The sequence below is a fragment of the Mustela erminea genome, chromosome 12 (assembly GCF_009829155.1).
Source record: "Mustela erminea isolate mMusErm1 chromosome 12, mMusErm1.Pri, whole genome shotgun sequence".
Classification (NCBI taxonomy): domain Eukaryota; kingdom Metazoa; phylum Chordata; class Mammalia; order Carnivora; family Mustelidae; genus Mustela; species Mustela erminea.
In genome coordinates this window covers 81764713-81784533 of record NC_045625.1, presented here as the reverse complement: position 1 = coordinate 81784533, position 19821 = coordinate 81764713, and the positions used below count along the sequence as shown (strand labels likewise).

At 48.6% G+C, this 19821-nt stretch overlaps 2 long non-coding RNA genes and 1 pseudogene across 4 annotated transcripts in view; 2 read left to right on the top strand and 1 right to left on the bottom strand.

Moving 5' to 3' along the window:
* Positions 1–264: 264 nt before the first annotated feature.
* LOC116569946 lies at positions 265–19392 on the top strand. Of its 3 annotated transcripts, none has more exons than XR_004277257.1 (5): positions 489–583; positions 870–1057; positions 16800–16930; positions 18496–18803; positions 19054–19392. It is a non-coding gene; the product is annotated as an uncharacterized LOC116569946 (long non-coding RNA). The 3 variants fall into 3 exon arrangements; XR_004277256.1 differs by having other exon boundaries at positions 18496–19196; positions 19289–19392; XR_004277255.1 differs by having other exon boundaries at positions 265–583; positions 18496–19392.
* LOC116569945 lies at positions 4739–9271 on the top strand (annotated as a pseudogene).
* LOC116569947 overlaps positions 7093–19821 on the bottom strand; it is a 42154-nt gene continuing 29425 nt past the window's right edge. The window contains exons 3-5 of the long non-coding RNA XR_004277258.1: positions 19387–19562; positions 12319–12486; positions 7093–7103 (exon numbers count right to left, since the gene is read on the bottom strand). This is a non-coding gene — a long non-coding RNA (uncharacterized LOC116569947). The remainder of the gene's footprint in view (positions 7104–12318; positions 12487–19386; positions 19563–19821) is intronic.

The window sequence follows — 19821 nt, the reverse complement described above, 5'->3', positions numbered from 1 at the left end:
CGCGGGTGGCGAGGGCCGGACCGAGCGCCGCGTCTAAGAGACACTTTTCCCCCCGTCGGCGGACGCCGTCTGAGCCCCTGCTCCGGCCGGACCGCACCGTTCCGGCATTCTCTCGCTCAGTAACAATTTCGCAGAATCCCATCACGTCACAATCCAAACCCCCTCCAATTGGCCAGCGGGGAGGGTGATTCAACTCTGTTTACTTTCTCCCCCTGCCAGTCAGAACGGCCCTTCGGTGGAGAGGTGCGTCTGGAACCGAGGCGTGCGGCCAATCCGACTGTTCCGTTTCGCCGCCTCGTGCTACCCCGGCCGCCTCGAACGCTGACATTTAAAAGGGTAACAGCCGGGAGGCTGGAAGGGGGCCGCTGCCCAGCCTCGGGAGCGCCTCTCGGTCCGGGAGCCGCGCCGGGGCCTCCGCGCCCGCGGTCCCGCCCGCGGAGCCGGGGGACACGCCTTCCCCGGGCACTGGCGCGCGCGCTCGTGACAAAAGAAAACTTCAGGTGCGGTTCTCCAGCTTGCAAACAGTTAAGTGACTTCCTGCAAACGCTAGAGTCCCAGCAACCGGCCTTCCAATCAAAAGTAAGTTGGTTGATGTCACTGACATGGGCCCAGCCAATCAGGAGGGCGCTCCGAAAGCAAGCGCTCCGCACTTGTAAACGCCGAGAGCTGTAGTGAAACTGGACACATCCCCGTGTTTTGGGTGGCTGGTAGTAAAAGTGAGATATGTATGCGAGGGCAGGGGTGATGAGCAAATGCAACGCCGAGTCAAAACTTAAAACACAACAACAACAAACAACGAAATATGTCAGGCCGAGTTGCCCAAGAATAAATACAAATGAGAAAGCATCATTTCATTTTTTTTTTTTCAGTTCGGGGATGCAGCATACTTGGAGGCAGATTTTTAATAATCATTCGATCTAGTGCACAAATTGACTATGAGTAATTCATCTTAAAACCAAAGTCTTTTTTACTGGCTCACTGTTCCTACCTGGAACACCCCATCTTTGCTTCTGTGATGCCTTTTCATTCCTCTCCTTCCCAATGCAATCTACTCTAGGTAAGTTATTTCAGTCTTGTTTTGAAGCTCCTGGAACCCATCTTCAATTAAATGGACGCAAAAATTTCTATGACTTTATCAAAGACACCATTCTCCTTCGATCGATCCCTGGATGAATTTCAGGGGTTCTCTTCCCCTTAGAAGCAGTGATATGCAGGGACATGACTTGTCTATCTTATCAGGTAGATAGTGACAGAGCTCAACTGAAATCATAAATCTAATGATTCCAAGCCCTTTGGGCTTTACAACAACCAAGCTCTTCGATTTTGTGAAGTATTAACTGTGCTAAACAGATTCTTAAGAACGGGAACAAGCCAGAGATCCTTAGCTATTGAATATTTTGGCATTACTTGATCAATGATTAGCACGGGTCTTGGAGTCTGATGAACTCAGTTTGCCTCTCCCTCTGAATGAACGATGAGTTGTTTTCCATCATGATAGCTGAGAAAAGAATCTAGGGTTAATGCCTAATGCAGGAGGCAAACTGTTAGCACGATTGCTTAAAAATATGTTGATTTTCCTAATTGGGTGTGAGAGGTACCTGCCTCTCACTGATACAGATCCACTGAGGTTCAACCATGGGCTCTACTGGCTGTTAGCCTTAGGTTAAGGTTTGGGAAAGTTATACTACTTTCCTGGTCTCTAAAGGAAGAGTTCCAAATGAACCCTCCCAGTTTGAAGGCCAGTATAGTTCCTTGTTTTTGACTTTGCTTTTGCCATGGTCCAGGAAGATATAGCAGTAGGTTGATTATATGGAAAAGTGAAGTGTGAAAAGGAAGTGGCGGTCAGCCGTGAGTGTTACCATCGCCATCAGTATCATAGTAAAGTAGGTACATCATGGAATGTAATGGTAAAAGTGGCAAAAAAAAAAAAAATGGTAGAAGTGAAGCCATCTTAGAGTTCTTATATTCCAATCCCCTTAATTTTAGAAAAGAATTCACTGAAGCCCAGGGGAGTTTGCCTACTTCATAATTTTTCTGGGACAAACTCTGTCCCCAAGGATACATGATCATCTAGAAGTCACACCTTGGCTTGCGTCTTTAAAGTCCAGCACAAATACCAATGGGATGGCTCCAGGGTCTCTATGATCACTGCCTGCACAGTCTCTTGAACTTGCATTGCAACAGGCATTGCACTGAGCACCCCCGGATTGCCCTAGAGTTCATTAACATTGGGGTTATTCCAGAAAAGAAGGAAAGTCTGTATCTTTCCTTGGACATTATAATCCAGGAACTTGAATGAATCCATCATCATCGTTTTTTTTGCAAAATATAACTCCCCCTTACTTCTTGCCCTCTTTTCTTTTATTAATTACCTTTAATTTAATTTTGTTTGGACTGGACATAAACCCTGAATTCTTCCAACTCATTCATTTCACAGTTATAGAGGAAAAGTAATAAAAGAAAACCAAGATTTCATGCACACGAGTTTCTCTCACATATTTATAAATGTATCTGCTGCTCGACTTGATTTAGAATAGCTTTTTAAACCCAGAAATTCTAGAATTATAGAATTCTTTCCCCTTTATCTCTTTTTCCACTCATTCCTTCTCCAGATACTTAAGTTTCAGTCACGGAGCTAGGCATGGGCGAGTACAGAAATGAAAAGACAGTCTATCCTCGATGAGACTTATATGTTAAAAATAAATTATATATACCATAAACTAACATATATCACAAGTAATAATTCCTACATCAGGAGTGTGTGTGTGTGTGTGTGTAATTTAACAAGCTTCCCTTGCTCTGTTAGGATGTGTGTTATAATAGTTTTATGATTAAACTCAGCTTACACTGTTTTGCCAGCATGTAGTTGTCCCAATTAAATTCTGGCAAAGTAAATTATCCCAAATTAATATGAATCATTCCTAATTACAATGAATAATTTACCAGTAAAGTATATATTATGCCACATAAATATGAGAGGTCTGGTTTCCCCCAATTTAGTCTTTGTAAATACACATTTCAAATCCACACAGACCAACTGGGAGGAGCATGGGACTTCAAAGACTCTAACTGTGCTCCTCGTTTATAAGTATGTGTTTTCCTCTCTAAATTCTGTCTAAGGCTTGGTTTTATTATCCCAGTTCTCAAGAACAAGCGTTTATGGGCCTGTAGCTAAAGTCTTATTTTCTGTGCATCCTAAGATAATTATCAGTATCACCTCTAGAAGAGGTAGTGCCTACCTTGAGCTGATTCTTTGAGCAGGTATTTGGGCCAGCTTAGGGTAGAGAAGGGGCCTCCTGGGCCCGAGATGAGCAGCACGACCCTAGGCAACCTCTTAGAATTATTTCCTTATCTGTGAATTAAGGGCATTAGATGAATACATCTCCACAGTCTCTTACATATTCCAAATATTCTAGGGATCCCCCCAACCAAAAAAAAAAATCATAGGGAAAAGTACTGAGCAAGACTTGGGTTCTTTAAACACCATCTCATGTGTTATGCATGTACAGACAGTTCTTTATGGCAACGAAGGTCAGAATGTCTTAAATTAGTATTTAATGGGATAGCAGGCACAATACAAACTTGTCCTGAATCCCTTGAATCTTTTCTTCCTTAATTTCATGGTCTTGCTTTTTCTCTCTTCAAGCTAGCTTGTGCAAATTTTCCACCCTAGCCTAGCCCAAGCGGAGGTATTTCCAGGACGAATGCAGCCCATTCCCAGTCCTCTTCCCTGAGATTTTAATCCTAATTGAGCCCTGGGCAGAGTTTCCCCAACTCTCTGGTGGAGCTTATCACCTGGGGCTTAATCTAAAATACATATTGCCCAGTCTCATCTTTGCCCAAGACCCAGGGAGGTTTAGGTTAGAACAGGACTCTGTACATAGTGGGTTCTGCCAACTCTGGCTTTTCTCACTCTTTCCTGCTGGGAGGCGTGGACGGTGCTGGGCAGAGCTGCCAGCCTCCCGGCGGGAAGGAAAGAGAACAGATGGCCCGCTGGGGGTAGGGGATCACGTGTCGGACCTCACTCTGGGCTAGATCCAGACTTCTTTCAGGACCCAGGCCCTTCGGCTTCAGCGGTTCCACCTAGGCACACAGCATCTATCTACCTGGGGCAAACCAGCATTCATTTTAGGGAAAGCTGGGAATTAGGAGGTGGTGGTGAGTTGGGGGAGGGGAAGGCGGACCGAAGGGATCCGGGCTCCCAGCAAAGGCAGCAGTGCTAGATTTGAAATACAATCAGGTAAAGACCTATCTGCCAAAACGCCCGCGACCGTAACATCAGTTAACACGCAGGGTCTGGAGAGGGAGGGGGGCTCCGGCCCGCTCGCAAACTTGCACAACGCCCTACTTTGCTCTCGCTCCACTTAGCAGCCTTCCGCAAACTCCAGGCCTTTCCTTTGCCGAGCAGAAAGGCCACACGTTCATGCATATGCAGGAGGATAAGTTTAGCTAGCAGCCCCCCGCGCGCGGAGAGGCCCTGCGCGGCGCACCGTGCATCACCCGCGCTCGGGGGCGGGCGCTCGGCTCCGGCAGCAGACTGGCGGGCGGCGCGGCCACTTGCGGGCTGCGCGCCCCGGCCTGGCATCGCCCTTTTAAAAAGTCTTCCGCAGGCGGCCGCCGCCGCAGCAGCAGCAGCCGGAGGAGCCGAGTTCATCTGAGGACAGCCCCAGTTCTCAGAAATCCCTTCCCTGCTGGAACATCAAGCTCCCTTTACTGCAGTTGAACAAACTGCCCTAGATTGGGGGATGAGGAACCCGCCCCAAACTCGTGCAAGGAGCTCCGGGCGCCCGCGCCCACGTGAGCTAACCTTGAAATTAGTCCCCGCAACCCCGGCGGGAGGTGGGGCAGGCTGGCTGGGGTGAGAGTGGGCGGGGGCCGGCTGCTGGCTCTTCTAGGCCCAAGCCCTTGGGTTTGGGCCCTCCGCTGGCGCGTACCGCGCCCACCACCCTGTTTCATAACTGTCGGGTTGAATATTTTTCTTTTTTAACTCTTTGGGGGAGCATAGGTGCGCGCGCGTGTGTGTACTTGTGTGTGTGTTGAAGGAGGTTGGAGGGGGCGGGTAGAGGCACCTTCCCCATCCCCCACAGCCGCGAAGAGGAAAACCTGCCTTGCGGTCTCCCCTGGGAACACTGCGGAGTAGGGTGTCGGGATGACATCAGCTTCTAAACATAGCCCGCACCGCACCCCAACTCTGAGCGCAGCGAGCAGAGCTGGGGCGGGAGCGAGGGGAACGCAGGGAGGCGGGTGCTGCTGTCCGCGGGCGGGGCGCGCCGGCCGGCCGGGCTGTGCGGGAGGACATGACTTTGCAGGAATCCTGCTCGCAAGAGTTTGCAGGCGATCTCTCCCGCGATGGTCGGGCCACGGGGTTAGGAAACATTCTTTCCATTCCGCGCGCTCCCTTGCCCCACAAAAGCCACGGACACACGTGCGCACGCACGCAGTCCCGGGATCTAAGGTGTCTTTATTTATATAAATCAACCCAACCCCCGGCCGAAGCTCCCAGCTTGGGTCCGCCCGGGGGCATCCATGCCCTCCAGCCTCGTGCCTGCCTGGGGGCTAAGCCCGCGAGGGGGTCGGCGCAGCCCTCCCGGTGAGTCAGATGGGCTGTGTTTCCTGTGGTTGTTGTGGAACAGTTTGTCCTTTTTACCACCCCCCCCCCTCGCCCGGTCTCCACCCCCTTGGTAAATATAGCGCTCACGTTTCATCATCTCTTTGTCCAACGAGCGCCAGACACCCCGGCCCGCGGCCCCCGCCGCCTCCCTCCTCCTCCCGGCTCGCGGTTACCTCGCATAACCCCGCGCGGGCAGGCGGCGGGCAGCAGCTTGCCCCACGGCCCCCGCCAGCCCTGCACCCCACCGCTTCCCGGGCGGTACACTCCCACCCCCACCTCCTGTTCCCACCCCTGCTGCCAATGCCCCCGCGAGTTGTGTCCCCAAGCCTCCGTCCCACCCCTCTGGCCCGCTGTCCCGGGGACCGGGCCGGGATTCGTGTAGGTGTTGGGAGGTTCACTCCCGTTCTTCCCAGCCGCAGGCGTCCCCCCGCGCTCCGGCCGGTCCTGGGTCGTCCTCCACTTACCCAACCTCCCCTCTCCCAAGTCCCAGGGCCGCCCCCTGTCCCCCTAACTGAGCGCAGGGGACGAGCTGCTGAGACAGTGTCTGATTCACAGACCGCTGAGCCCGCGACGCTCACTTGGGGGTGGGCGCTTCGTGAACGTCTCCTTCCCACCCCCGCACCCCAGAGGGGAGTGGGCTGGAGGGGCGGGAAAAGCGGGGTGGGTGGGTAACAGCCGAGAAGTGCGCGCTTACCCTTCCCTCTCCCCCTCCCCCTCCCGCTTTCATTTGCACACATAAGCCACCCACCGGGGACCGGAGGCGGCTGGTGTTCTCCGAACGCCGGGAACTGGCTCTCTCTGTGGTCTCCTGTTTACTTCCCTCCTCGCCTTCCCCCTCCCTCCGCCGCGCCCCCACCACCCCACGCTGCCTCCCGCCCCGGAGCAGCTGGGAAACCTGCTGCAAAACACTGCAGTCATGAGATTTCCCTGGACCCGAGCTGTGGCCTGGGTTTGCCCTGCCTTGCCCTGCCTTGCCCTGGGTCCACTTGGGGCTCTTGGTCCTGGAAGGAGAGGCTCTTCGGGCGCCCCATCCAGGAACCGGAAGAGGGGACAGCCTCCCCCCTCGCTTCTTTGTCCTCCCTCCCTCGCTTGGCACCAGATACCATCCTGTGGGGGCCCTGCCTGGCTGCCTTTTTGGCCAGGGCCCTGGGCCACCCCTAGGAGTGGCCACCTGTCCCGGGAGGGGTAGTGAGAGAAACGACAGTGTGCAAGGACTCCGAATCCAGGATGCTGCGGGGCTGGCTAATTGGCCATCACAGGCTGTCCTGTTCGGGCCAGGGTGCCGGAAGTTCCCTGCTGACTGAGGTTTTCCGGCAGAGCCCCCCCAAAAACCTGCTCCCAGGGACACACCCTCTCCTTATGGAGTCTGGCAAAACCTTCCCTTGCAAAGCTTGCTTCCCAGCAGGGAAGAATTCGGTTTCTCTTCCTAAGTAAGCTGAGTGAACAAAGAGCTCCCCAGAGGCCATGAGGGTGCGCTCTGGGGGCCGCCCACCTGAAGCTCACCCCCATTTATAAACCACCTCTTCACCACAGCTCTGGGCTCCACTGTCATGGTTACCAGCTCCCTGTCCTTCCGCAGCAGCACCAACGTTGCACAGAGGTGGAAACAAACAGGGGCATTGAAAATGTCCTTTTGAATATTCCAAACGCAGCCTTGGAATTTGGGTAGTGGAGAAGAGGGAATGCAAGTCCCCCCCTGTGGTTCAGTGGTTGCCTTCGGACCCCATGACCTTGAATGAATCCGTCACCCTAATTGGCCCCTCAGGTGACCGAGGAGGGAAAGGAGCCCGTTGAGATACTACAGAGTGCAGTTCGGAACAGAGGAGGTCCACCTGCGCTGGGGAATCTCAAGTCAGTCTTCTGCCCTTTCCACCCAGCCTGAACCCCCAGCACACTACACCGCCCCCTTCTGCCGTCTCCTGTGGATACCCTCTTCTTCCCGGAGATTCCAGCACCTGACCCACAGTCCTGCACCTTCGCGCCACCCCTGCTAATGTTTCAGGGGAATCTAGCAGCCTTGTGGAATAATGACCTGTCAGGAACCCCAGTCGCCCCACGGCAACCCTTTTGCCCTCCACCTTGGACCTTTGTCATGTGGATACCCTGGACCTTTTTTACTTCTAAAGAACAGCACCACCTCTGCTGTCTTCATCTCAAGCCAACAGGTGCCTGACCAACACCTCCTCCCCCTCCACCTTATTTACTCTAATAACCCACTTGAACCGTTCTTTGACCTTACTTTGACCTTCAGCCTACTCTTTCATTGTTCATCATGGCCCTTACAGTCTCACAACCCTCCTATCCAGCTTCGATTTCATGGTCTCTGTCCATCACTCTACCATCCATGCACCTCTCTCTGCCTTCTTCCTGGGACCACCCACCCGGCAAGACCCTGATTCTGTCCAGCTTATCCCGCAGGACAAATCCAACAGTGCCGTCCTCACTAATTCTACGATCATGAATCTCAAGTTCATGATCAACACCGCCCTTCTGCTTTTCCCTACTCTGTTGGCTCTCTCACACTCTGAAATGACCCTGCACCCCTCCCCCCTTCCTCACTCTGAGCTGAAAACCTTGCTCCTTAATCTCTGACAAAATCAACGCAGTTTCACAAGAACTGCCCAATCTTGCCAGCACCATAGCTTCCATCCCACCTGCCTCTCTGCCCTGGCGTGGCCTTTCCTCCTGCCACAGGGAGGTAGTAGCATCCGGGCCCTTAGGTAAACCAGATCTCTCCACGTGGCACCATGGTCCGTCCCTCTCTCAACCACCGACTGACCGCTCCTGGGATTACCCCCCATCTCCTGCTCCTCAGCCGTCCCCTTCTCTTAAGTAATTCTTGGGGACACAAAAACATGGTGTGGTTCTTCCTTTCTATTTTTGAGAGAGAGAGAGCGAGACTGAGAAAGAGTGAAAATGTGTGTGTAAGCAGCAGGGGTGGGGCAGAGAGAGAGAGAGAATGAATGAATGAATCTTAAGCAGTCTCCACGCTCAGCACAGAGACTAATGTGGGGCTCAGTCTCATGACCCTGAGATGGTGCCCTGAGCCGACATGGAGAGTCCAATGTTTAACGGACTGAGCCCCCCAGGCACCCCTTCCCTTCCTTTCTTTATATGTGTTTGTACGTATCTCCTTAGCCCCCAATTCCCCTCCATTATTACTCTTTTTGCCACTTTTTTCTTGGCTGCAGACATCTCAAAGTTGCCTGTGTGCCTGCATCTCCCATTCCCTCTTGATCTCAGGCCCATCTGACTTTCACTGTCCTTGCACCGCCAAAACCGCTGTTGTCAAGGTCACGAAGGAGCACCATCCTACCGAATCCCCTGGCCACGCATTTCCCTTCATGCAGCTTAGAGCAAAGAAGACTAAGGAGGACAATGAAGGAGGAGGAAAACGGGAAAAATACGCCGTCTTAGAAGCAAAGGGGAGACAGTGTTTCAGGGAAAGAGTTTAATTCTTCATCTCCTTTGCTGGTTTCATTTCTTCTCTGGACTCTCTAAACATCGCAGTGCCCTGTCCTTTGGCTCTTCTCTACACCTACACTCGCTCTCTTGGTGATAGGATCCTTACCTTCTAGCTGCCAATGACTCCCAAAAATATTTTTTAAAGATTTTATTTCTTTGAGAGAGAGTGAGTGAGCACACAAGCTGGGGCAAGGGGCAGAGGGAGAAGCAAACTCGATGCTGAGCAGGGAGCCCGATGCAGGACTCGATCCCAGGACCCTGGGATCATGACCTGAGCTGAAGGCAGACCCTTAACCCACTGAGCCACCCAGGAGCTCCTGACTCTCAAGTTTTTATCTTCAGTCTAGACCTCACTCCTGAATTCCACATTTGACTGTCCATCTGTCCATTCATCATTTCCACTTGATTATCTAGCAGGCATCTCAAACTTCACATATTCTAATGGAACTATTGGTTATTTCTCCCTACAATGACTTCATACAAGGCCCTCCCATCTTTGGAAAAGGCATCCCTGTGCTTCTGGTTGCTCAGGCCAGGAACTGAGGAGTTCTCTTTCATTCTGTTCCTTAACCTATACCCCTGGGCTAAGCCCTCAGGAATCCTGTCAGCTGTGATTTCCAAATATATCCTGAATCTGCACTTGTCAGTTTCACGACCACCTTCCTCTCTCTCGGGTTGCTAACTGCAGGAGCCTTCTCGCTGCTCTCCGTGCTCCCACTGAGCCCTGGCTTCTTTTTTTCTCAACACAACTGCCACAGTGCTCTCCTCGACCCCCATACCAGGTCAGGTCCCTCCTCTGCTCAGATCTCCACAGTGCTCCCCATCGCTCCTTGAGTAACTGTCCAAGTCCTTATCCAGGCTCTTTCTCCTACCTGGAAACTCCGCTCCACGAGGGTTCTGCATGGGCTGCTGGGGTGGCTCAGTTGGTTGAGTGTCTGCCTTTGGCTCAGGTCGTGATCCCAGGGTCCTGAGATTGAGCCCCACCTGGGCTCCCTGCTCAGCGGGGAGCCTGCTTCTCCCTCTCCCTCTATCCCAGCACCACCCCCCGCACGGTGCTCTCTATCTCAAATGAATAAATAAAATCTGTAAAAATCAAGAGAGGGTTCTGCATGGCTCACTCCCACACCTTCCTCAAGTCTTTGCTCCCCAGTCCCCCTCTAAAAGTGGTCTATCTACCTTGACTGTTGCATTTAGACAACTGCGATTGCTCGCTCCTAAGTTTTCTTTTTTCCTTTGACACTTAGCATATTATGACATGCTACGAAATTTGCTTATTTATGAGAGAGAGAGAGAGAGTGTGTGTGCATGTGCATAAGTGTTGGGGGAGGAGCAGAGAAGGAGAGAATCTTAAGTAGACTGCACACTTACTGCACAGGCCACTGTGGGTCTCGAATTCATGACCCTGAGATCACAACCTGAGCTGAAATCAAGAGTCAGACCCTTAACTGACTGAGCCACCCAGGGGCCCTGCCTCTCTACATTTACAAAAAGCAAAAGTGAGATCAGGCTGTACTTTTCAAAATCTCGTTTTCAGCTAACAATTTTCTGTGAATGCTTTCCATATCCTACATCACATTCTTCTACCTTATTATTTTAAAAAATAATTTCTCTCTTGAATAAGTAAACATTCACACGGTTTAGTTAAAAAAGTATAAAAGGCTATGTAATGCAAAATCTCTTTCCCAACCTTGTCCCTTTTCTTGTTACCTTTTTCGGAAGCAACGGAGTATTTCTGTCCGGCACAACCCTCCCCCCCTTTTCAGGAGGTAAGTTCTTTCTCAGGTATTTTATGTACATCCAAGCAAATACATATATATATCTTGCTTACACTGAACACAAATGGCTAATATCAAATCAGTGCTCTGTGGTTTACTTTATTTTTTAAAAAGATATATATTTATTTATTTATTTATTTATTTTAGAAAGAGAAAGCACGAACAAGAGGGACAGAGGGAGAAAAAAATCTCAAGCAGACTCTGCACTGAGCTTGGAGCCCATTGTGGGGTGTCCTCTCATGACCCTGAGATCAGGACCTGAGCAGAAGCCCAGAGTCTGACGCTCAACGGACAGGGCCATCCAGGCACCCCATACCTTACTTTATGAACATAATAATATATCTTGACAATCACTAAAGATCAATATATGTAGTTTCCTTAAGTTTAAGGGCTTCCATGTAATTCTGATATAAGGGATGCCTGGGTGGCTCAGTTGGTTAAGCATCTGCCTTTGGTTCAGGTCATGATCATGACCCCAGGGGATTGAGGCCGAAATGAACTCCTTGCTCGGCCGGACAGCCGCTTCTCCCTCTGCCTGCAGCTCTCCCTGCTTGTGCTCTCTCTGGCAAATAAATAAAATTAAAAAAAAAAAGAATTCTGATATAAATGTACCTTAATTTATCTAACAAGTCCCCTGCTGCTCAGCATTTAGGTTACTTGGAATCTTTTGGAATTTCAAAAATCATTACCATAAATAACCTTCGTTCACACTGGGGCAATGGAGCCGTAGGAGGAAGTTCTTGAAATGAAATGCCCGATTAAAAGATACCTGCATTCGTAACTCTGAGAGATGTCAAACTGCTTTCTCCAGACTTTGTACCAGTTTATAGACGTCTCCTCCTAAGCCTGCAGGAGCACGTGTTACTCCCATCCCCATCAACAAGTTGGTTAAAAACGAGTTTTATCTTTGCTGATGTGATTAATAAAAATGATATTTTAGGGTGCTTTTAATTTTCCACCTCTCATTATAGGTGAGGTTGGGTATCTTTTCACATGATTGAGAGCTTTTGATTATATATATTTATATATAAATATATATTCTAATATATATTATATATATTAGTATTATATATTATAATATATTTATATATTATATATATATTATCCATAGTTATTACCCCTTTTCTTTCAGACCATCAGATTTTTTCCCCCAGGGTCTTTGTATATTAGGACATCAGCCTTCTCTCTGCATGGATCACAAACATCTTCCCCAATGTGTCACTTGCTTTTTCACTTTACTTATTGTGTTTGTGCCGTGCAGGAGTTTTTAATGTTATTATTGTTGTATTTTTCAGTTTTCTGTACTTCCAAATGTTATTTCAGAAAGGTCTTCCATATTCTTATTATGAAATAACTGTCTCATGGCTTCCTCTCATGCCTTCATGATCTTATTGACCTATTAAAAATTTTTTCTGAGCTGATAATGCCTTTTCTTTTTTTTTTTTTTTCTTACCTCATTGTACTTACCAAAACCTCTAGCAAAATGTTGGTGAAAGTAGGGACAGTGGGCATCCTTGCCTTGATCTTGGTTTTACACGGGAGCAAATAGGTAAATGATGGGCTGACTCTGCATTGCCGAATTACTCTCCATGAAGTTGATGCCAATTTGAACTGCTCTTCCTGGCTTGGAGTTGCCTAGGAAACCGTAACCATTAAGTATGATGTTAGCTGTAGGTTGTCGATGTCCTTTATCACATTTAGAAAGTCCCCTTCTATTCCTAGTTTGCTGAGAGTTTTTATCATAAATTTTGACAAGTGCTTTTTCTGTATCTATGGGGATGATCATATGCTGGTTTGTTGGTTTTCTTTTTTCTTTTTTTTTTTTTTTTGGCCTTTATCCTGTTAATGTAGTGAATTATATTACTTTATTTTTGACCCTGAAGTCATTTGTGGAGTAAACCCTGCATTTCTGGAGTAAACTCCACTTGGTCATGACTTATCCTTTTATATATTGCTTGATTATATATGGCTAATACTCGGTAATGGGATTTTATATTATGTTCATGAGGGATATTGGTCTGTAACTGCCTTTCTTATGGCATCCTTGCTATGTATTGATTTAAATTCCTGTTCATTTTTCAGTCCATTTCTGGATTTTATATTCTATTCTCTTCCATGAATCATTGCCTTTCTTATCTTACTATTGTTAACGGGTGGATTGTTGGGTATTTAGGAATTGGGTTATTTCCCATGTCCTGTTATTACAGACAACGCTGCAATGAACAGTATTTCGGCTAGATCTTTTCCGACTCCTTGATTATACCCTTAGTATAAATCCTTAGAAGTTGAGTAACTGGGTCAATGCAGAGATGGAAGCAGAGTAGTGTACAAATGCTTTCTTCCTTCGTGCCTTCCAGGGGCCCCTTCCATCCCACTCATGCGTCCCATTGATGGAACCTTAGCGGAAGCAAGATGGCAAAGAAATGTGGAAAAGTCCTTGGCAGGATCCAGCTCCCACTGAGACAGAGCAGCAGGGCTGGGATCGGGGACATTGGATCTGCGCAGCCTTAAGGAGCCCTGTCCTTAGAGAAGCCCTTTGCTGTCAGTGTCTTGAAATTCATAATCCTTTCTGAGCAAGGGGTCTTGCGTTTTCACATTGCTCTGGCCCTGCAGATGATGTGGTCGGTCCTGCCGAGCAGAGCACAGAGGGACCAGAACGGAGCTGAGCGGAAAATGCCAGGGCTGCTCTGTTACCAAATGGTTCCTCACAAAGTTTATGCCAATTTGAATTACTTCCCAATGTAGGGAGTTGCCTGGGAAACCACAAATTCGTTATGGTGCTGATAGGGAAGTGCTTAAGGGTCCCCCTCGACAGTCTCCAGCAGTAGCAAAAGCAAGAACAGAGAAGTCAACGAATTGGTTCCTTGCTCTTCCAACTTAGGGAGTCTGACTAGAAACCCTCCCTGTGCTCCAATGTGTCACCCCCCCTTCACCCTTAAAGAAGAAAACAGATCTGACTGGTATTACTGGTTGTCACAAAATTCATATGGTTTGTTTGTTTGTTTGTTTTTTGGTCTATCTGGTCTACCATTAAATTTATCTTTTACTATTCTTTCTATAACTTACTGGTGCAGAGGAAACAGTGGGTCTCTCAGCAGTACTTGGGGGTTGGGCTTTTCTAGACCTGCTTCTGGAAGCAGACACCAGGCCTCACATTGGCTCTGAAGAACCCACCAACAGGAAAGGAATGGGAAAGATGTTCAGAGAAGGTTCTGGAGATTTGGGGAGGGTGGTTACAAGGGTCAGAGTGTGGCCCTGCCACTGTGGAGGGGTGGGGGGGTGGTGACCTAGAGAGGAAGCAGAGGCACCTCCTAGGGAACCCAGAGGGGTTCCAACCCTTTAGAGACCAAGACGAGCCCACTGTGGGATAAGGCACTTTCAAATATACCTCCCCTATGCCTACCACCATTGTCAAAAATATCCTTCTTAAAGATCTATTTCCTGAGTTAAAGCCCATAGGTAACTTTCTGTAGCTACTCATGAAGGAAGCAATTCATTCATTCATTCATTCATTCTTCAATAGATTGGGCTTCCATAATATGCCAGCACTGGACTTGGTAGTAGGGGTATAATGGTGACTAGCACACCCATGACCCCTGCCTTCCCAGTTCTATGGTCTAAAAGGGGGAGGAAACTAATCAGTTGCAGTACAGTGTGATTAGCATTGGGTCAGAGGAATCAAAGGGGTCCGTAAAAGAAACATAACAGGGGCCCCCCACCTTGTCAGAGCATCAAGGAGGGACTGAGAACAAAGCCGGGGGGGGGCAGTTAGGTAAGGAAGGAGGGGAGTGGGGGGGAGGGGTGTTGTAGGAAGGGGAAGAGCAAATACAAAGTCCAGAGGTGAGAAATTAAGCTTCTGTAAGAAACTGAAAGAAGTTCGGTGTGGGGACGCCCCAGGAGGGAGAGCTGATGCTCGGAAAGGGGGCTCGAGTCACATCTTCATGGGCTTTGAGTATCCGTAGGGCCTTGATCCTAAGGACAAGGGCAAGCCCTTCAGGTCTTTAGCCTGGAAGGAGACAGAGATTTGTGCTTTTGGAATGCTATTCTGCCTACGTTCTGAGGAAGGAATAGAGTGGAGCCAAGCTTAGAGGAAGGGAGACGAGCCCAGGGAAGAAAGGATGTGGCTTGGAATAGGGTTGGGGCAAAGGGATGGAGAGAAGTTGGCAGTTTCTGAGAAGCTGAGGAGGAAACATTGTCAGGGCTTGGGAATCAGATCAGGTGGAGCAGGGCCAGGCAGGGCAAGCATGACTCTTTAGTCTAGGGAATGGACAACTGGGGACACAAGCTTGTGGTTAGGACAAAGTTGGCCCTTGGGCGAGTTGAGTTTGAGGTGTCCGTGGAGCTGTCCAGCAGACGGGGGGGGGGGGGCTCCTCACCTTGAATTACTTTGTTACAGATTAACAACCAAACTTGCACATTACAAAGGGGAGAAGATGCAAGTACCTTTGCTTTGCTCAAGGAGGAAGGACGGTCTCCCACCTTGAAATCATACGTCCAATGAGAGATCCCCCTCTCCTGGTTGCGTTAAACTCCCTGCACTTTCTCTAGAGCATTCCTCTCACTATTACTGCTAAGTTGTCCATTTACCCATCAGTGTTCCTTGCTGGATTATGAGCTGGAGGCAGGTTCGGGGTCCAATTCATCTTTGGTTTTCTAGCATCTCCTAGGGTACCTTGAACACAGTATACTCGTCTCCCACTAAGTGACTTTAAAATAGGCTAAAAATTCTGCTGCTAAGTGAAAAGCTGTTACATGGAGAAAAAACCCCAAACAAACCTCTGTTCATTTTAGTGGGAAAAACTGTGTTGTATCCCATCTCAAGATACCAAACAATTTTCAGATAGAACAATATAGCAATTGAACAATGGCAACAAATTAAGTTAAAGACTAAGCACAATTTGGGGCATCTGGCTGGTTCAGTCGGCAGAGCACGGGACTCTTGACATTGGGATCCTGAGTTTGAGCTCTACGTTGATGCAGAGATTACTTAATTAAAAAAAAAAAAAAAGAATAAGCACAATTTGAAAGTTCAATCAATACAGTTTCTACAGAAAAGGTAATGTATTAAAACTTTCTTGTAGTTATTCTTTGTTTTTTGTTTTTGTTTTTTTATCCTTTTGGTGACTTCTGCATTCTCACTGGGTTAAAAATAAAACTATGGCCCAGAAAGATATTTCCAGAGTTAAAATAAAAGTTAAACAAGCACGTGCTTGGAAATACATGCAAATAGTGTGGGCACACTAAAGGTCACAGAGTCATAGATGCTGCAATTCCTCAGTCCTCTCCTGGAGCATGTGTACACACACCAGGATGTTTCAGGTTCATATCAACAGGACTTGCAATTCAGATTTGTTCCAAGCAATAAACTGTGTGTCAAGAAAATTGGTGAGTGGTCTTTGTTTGAAACCCCAATGAAGAAATAGTACTTGTTCATTGTTTAGTGAGTTTTTGAGTAAAAGAGTTATTATACATATGTATATAAGAGAAAGAAGTGGTATGACCTCCAAGAGGTGTTATAGTGAAAAACTGCTAATGCATAAAAGAAAGATGAAGGAAGGATCAATGAATGGATAGACACTTGGTAAGGCCCTCTTGGAAGGTCAGAAGGAGCCCTTGTTATCTGAGAGAAGTCTGAGAACACTGGGGAGCCCGCAGTGATGGCAGAACTGATGGGCAACCCAAGCAGAAGCCAGTGCAAAAACCAATATTCTGGAAGAATGCTAGCTACCCGTTAGCGATCGTTTGGTATAAGCTATGTGTAATGACAGAAGATCTCTCCTGGAGCCTTGGGCTCTGCCAAGAGCACCTTGCTTTGCACGCCAGCCCAGAAGGCCTTCCTTTGGTCTGGGTGGCCAACTTGAGTGTGGAAGCCCTTCAAGTTTCCAGTCCACTCTGCGGAAAGATCCTCATTTGTGTTGACCACTGGGAATTCTCTCTTCTTCCTCAAGGTGACACCATGGCCTCTACTCCCTTGGGACTTGGACACCAGCCATGTTGCCATGTTGATTCTAGTCTGTCAAGTGGGCCAAGATGGCTGCAGCTTCCTTGGTCTAGGGCTGTGTCGGACAGTTAGCATATGGTAGGTACGAGTTTCCTCCTCCCTGTGCCCCGCAAAACCATCCGCCTTCACCTCTGCTCCTACTGCCTCAACTTAAACCAACCTGGAACAGAGAACAGTTTCTTGCATTTACCATCTACCTGGCATATGCGTTCCTTGAAATGTCAGGGTCTTATGCTCCCTCTCTTCTCCGTCCTTCTCAGTTTTTGCATTTGCTTCTCTGGTTTCCATACATGACTTTACGGTTTCACAGTGTGCCCATTTTGCTCTCTCTGGCCTGTCCCAGTGCTCTATTGGCTCTGATCTCTCTTTCTTTCCCCTGTATTATTTCTGCATACTTGTTCTCTCTGTGGCTTCCCACTAACGTATGTGAAGATCAGTGAGAGCTTTCTGTCCCACAGACCAATGGAAAAGCCATAAGGAGCTCTGAGCATGAACATTATGGGCACGGAAGCAGATCATAATAAATTACCAAAAAAATTTCAGCATTATCAGATCTTAAATCTCAGGAGATGGTGGCCATTGAAATCCCATACAACCATTTTAAATTTTACTCCAGTCTTTCTTAAGCTCTCAGTTCTAAGGCATTCTACTGAATGAGTTGATGTTTCTAGCAGCTCGTAGATTAGCAGGAGTTGGGGCAAAGGTGGTATAGGAAGCGAGCCTAAGTGTTCCCCAAGGGGTCTGCAATGATTATAGGAACCTTCTGTTGGATCCCCAAACAACTGTCTTCAGCCAGCTCTCAGTTTCCAGCTTCTTGAGTCTGGTGTTTATTGTTGAAAAGGTGTGTGGCTTCTCCCCCGGAGGCCCCTTCTCTGTTGCAAGGTCTGTTAACACGGTTTTAGATTTGACTGGAGACTAAGAGAAATCAGCCGACCAGAGAAAGCTGCATCTTGGCATTAGGCTGATTTCAATAAATTATAAATGGAACTAGCCACACTGAGTGAGGCCACCCATTCAGCCCAAGTTATATGAACAGGGGTTTAAGATGTCAGCGCTCTCATAGTTCACATTACCGTGTGGATCTCGGTGGAAATTTTACTCAGCACAACCACTTCAGGGGGAATATCATGTCTGAGTTGTTTGGAAAAGGCAACATGGCTTCTCTTAACACTTTTATACTTTCAGTGCTTTCTAAGCAGCTTTGTCACCTGAAATGGAGGCAAACATTATTGCTCTCATGTCATGGGTGAAAAGAGGGTGCATGGCACGAATCGACTTTCACCTTGCAGGGCAACGGCTGAGTCATTCAGGGTCACAGGTCTGCTTTCTGCTGCTTATTCTATAGGACAGCCTCACCTCGTGGTCGGCGAGTTCAAAGCCCTGGGCTCCCCTACGGTGGGAGGCAGGCTGTTGGTGACCTTGAGTGACTTTCACAGTCTCTCTGGCTGCCTGTTTTCTTGCTGGAAGTCTAGATAACACACCCATACATCTGATTGTATCTTTTTTTTTTTTAATTAGGAATGATGGATTGCCAGTGAATCAGAGGTGAGGGTGTTATTATTATACATAAGTGCAGAATCTCCAGGTTAGAAAGGACCTAGAAAGGACGGCTGGCTTAATGGTCCTGAAATTTTGCCTTACAGGGGAACTCGTGAAGGACTCCAAGACTACAGCTTTCTGAGGCCCAGCCTCCTGAAACGGAAAATACCAACAATGGAAAACACCAGGATTCTGTATTTAACAAAATCACCGCAGGTCGCCTGGTGCTGGTTTAGAAACCATGGCTTAGGTGGAACCCCTCCAAGAGCACGGAGCAGGAGGCACGCTCGGCAGCTGCTGAGGAGACAGATGTGCACTGTAAATAAATGGGCCACGGAGGAGAAAAGCGACCCCCTTCAGAGCAGTTGAGCTGGGGGGAGGTGCTGGGAAAGACTGGAGTCTGTTTTTGCCAGTAAGTCCTTGAGTTTAGGTATGGAAGCTGGAAAAAGCCCCGACTGGAGCAGGCTCAGCGTGAGTCAGCTGTGTGACCTTGGGCAAGCCGTGCCCCATCTCCTGGCCTCAGTTTCCCATCTGTAAAATGGGAGTGCAGGCTGGTTGATCTCTAAGGTGTTTCTACGACACCTGGGCACTTCCCTACCATCCTTTTTGATGGGGACGTGCTGCAATTCTAAGTGTGCTCCTTTATCTTAATGTTTTCATAGAATGCTTTACAGACCCAGTGCTTGTCGTGTGGAACCTGTTCTAGTCACATCCTCCCCCACCCCGCCCTCGAGCTGTGTGACTGCCCACAGCGCTCAGAGCATTCCGAGAAGATTTTTGAGCTGGAAAAGCAACTTCCAAGAAGGTGAGATCTAGGGAAGAGAGAAGTCTAGATGGCAGAGGCTTGCGGAAGGAGAGGTGGTTTGGTTTGTCTCCTACCGGACATCTCTGTTCCAGGTGAGGGTAATTCTACCTGCTGCCTGCTACTGCGGAAGGTGACCAGAGAAGGCTCCTTCGCTGGCAAAGACAGAAGGTTTTCCAGTGACCGTGCTCACCTGGCCCTGGGTCGTGGCTGCTGTTGGCAGGGAGGCAGGTAACGGCCATCACAGCTGGCGCTGGCGTGGGCTGCTCAGGCCCCAGGCAGGCCCCGGGACAGGAGGCCCAGCGAGGCAAGGCTGCAGGAGAAGCAGCAGCATCTCATGGGCCGGAAGTGATCAAGTGTTCACCACGACTGGAAAGGAACCAAAAGAGAACGGTTTCGGTAAGAGAGCCAATGCCGAGGAACCAAGGAAAAGGTTTTATTAGGCCGTTGTTAGGGTCAATTAAATTCAGTGGAGGGATGGTTACTGAGTACCTCCCACGAGTCAGAAACTGAGCCCAGCTTTAGGAATTCAAAGATAAACAGGGCACGGTCCGTTCTTTTAGGTGTTTATAATCTGGTAAAGACGTTCTCCGGAGGATGGCATATCCCGTGTCTTTCCAGCGGGGAC